The following is a 2,533-nucleotide window of genomic DNA, read 5'->3' as shown; positions in this document are numbered from 1 at the left end:
GCTTGCTGTTCATGGATCACAATTCAACACTTGCATTACACTTGAAATGGATTTAATCAGTCAAGAATTGTTTAATCACAAAGCATGGCCGATAGTTCGAGTAGTCTAAGGTGATGATATACGAAATTAGTAATAATATAGAGCAATTATAATGCCTTGGGTATATATTCCAAACTATCCCGCAAATCTAGGTTGATCCTTAATGGCACTTATACACAATAGTAAGTGATTTTACTATAGAAATTATAAAAAAATGATTTGACTACAGTGATTTGCTAAAAATATGCTATTATGAGGATCAGATGTGCTCAAACAAGTGTTTTCACCATTCCAATTCCCATTGAACTGATCCTTGATTCTTTTTTTAAGGTAATGTTGAGTAGGAGAGTCTACTGTATATTTCATCAAGTAGCTGATCCTTGAATCTGGTGCATACCTATAAGAAAGAACACATATTTATGTATATTCCATCAAGTATATGTCAGAAATATTAACAAGCGAAGTTGAATGTAAACCTGTGCAGTTTGACCTCAAGTCCCACCATCCTAGAAACAGATGGATCATCATCCTTGTGTATGGAGTGCTTTTCATCCTTGCTCTAGAAACAAATTTGTAAGTATGATTTTATTCCAGCATACTGCCCCTTGATATGTTTTGCTTATGTAGAAATGCTTTAAAAAATACTCATACATATTTCGTTCTTTATGTGCTGAAGTAAAAGTAGCTGCTATCCATATAAACACAAGTGATTCTGTTCATCTAAAACACATCAGGAAATGTAAACAAAAGACATATTGGTGAAATTTAGATCTTAGACTGAATATCTGAAACAAACAACAGGAGCAAGTCTCAGTCCAAAAATACTGCCTACAGCTAACATGTTACAGAACATAAAACTAACACATACACCTTATCAAGTGGCCACCTAGTCACAGTAGCTCATGTGTTTTTTAAGCTCATTCCTGGAGAAACAAGACATCCACTTTAATAGTAAACTCACACTGTTTATTTTTTCGAAACATGAGCGCTGCTCATATGAAGTAGGATGCATGTACGACATTAATTCAATGTTCAGTTAGTCGAAGGAGAGAGAATGTCAGTGTAAATACACATAGAATCCTATCGGTTCTCAATGTTCCGGAGAAAATGATGTTGGCAGGTTGCTTTCAACATCATTATACCGATGATGTTCTATATAAGACCTCAACCATCGAGCGAGATTAGAAACCATTGATATTTGGATTTTTATTTATAAAAATTCTTTGAGACCCCCCACATTCCAATTCCCATGAATCATTCAAGTAACCTCTGACCCATAAAATTCGAAATGTTGAGATTAAAAATAAAAACAGTAGAGCAAGCCATTAGATTGCAAAACTTAATAACAAAACATCATACAAATTACGACACCTACAGGATGGAGTAGAAGCTCACCTGGAGCTTAGGTGTTTTGCCCACCATCTACACTCTGAATAAAATGGATGGCGATGAGCAAGGGGAGGGTCGAGAGGGCAAGCGGAGGAGCACGCGCAAGGGATCAGACCTGCTGCAAATTCCTGCACAAAAGGCGACCCTCTACTTAGTTTCTATAGATTCAGGCTCTACAGAAAGTCAATACACAAACCAACTGAGACCATTAGTTTCAAGCTTACTCGAAATAAGAAAATGATACGTGAATAATATCACTTATAATATATCCAGATTAGTCAAATCCACCGATTGATCAAAAATGGAATATGTTTCAGTTAACGATATCGATAGAAAAATTTCTGTGTGTGCTCAGTAGGCAAAGGATACGCAACATACATGTCCTCTGAAGCTAATGTGAAATCATCTTGAGTAATAGGCAACCACACCATAACAGGATTAATAATTTTTGAAGCAAGCTAACAAAATCTGTGAATAAGTATTACTGTTCAGACGAAGACAAAGAAGAGAAGTAATTATTATTCAAATTTTAGTGTCATTTTGAGAAAATGACCAGACAATAGCATGATTTTAAAAAGTATTTGTGTGCATTTTAGTGTGCATGAACTACTTTGGTTTTCCATTGGAATTTTTTTATGCTTTAGAGCCGCCCCACCTTATTTATTTTTCGTCCTCCGCCATCCAGTGCATATTATCGAAGTATTGTCTCTTCCACAACTCAAAAGAATTACAAAGATTTTCATACAAAGTTTTCAACCTTATCAAATTCTGAACCAGCAACAGATTGACACTTACCTACTATTTTTTATATTATGAAAACACGAAGATAGTCTTGCCCACACACATTTGGGATTTTATCGGTGGATGCAATCAATGTACAAGTCTTCTATTTCTTGGATCAGACCCAATCTACATTTTTATCGGTGAAGCTTGTATTTGTTTCTTTTTCGAGAAATGTATGTGCATAAATTGATATAAAAATTATCAAAGTTTAAGATGTGGGAATTATATATATTTCCGGTTATGTTCAACTTTTTTGAAAAAATTATTTTGTCCCGTTGCAATGCACGGGCATTGAGCTAGTGAAAAACAAAATAGCCATGCA

Source organism: Triticum dicoccoides, chromosome 6A (genome assembly GCF_002162155.2).
Source record: "Triticum dicoccoides isolate Atlit2015 ecotype Zavitan chromosome 6A, WEW_v2.0, whole genome shotgun sequence".
Classification (NCBI taxonomy): Eukaryota; Viridiplantae; Streptophyta; class Magnoliopsida; order Poales; family Poaceae; genus Triticum; species Triticum dicoccoides.
Note: the sequence above shows the minus strand (reverse complement) of the source record.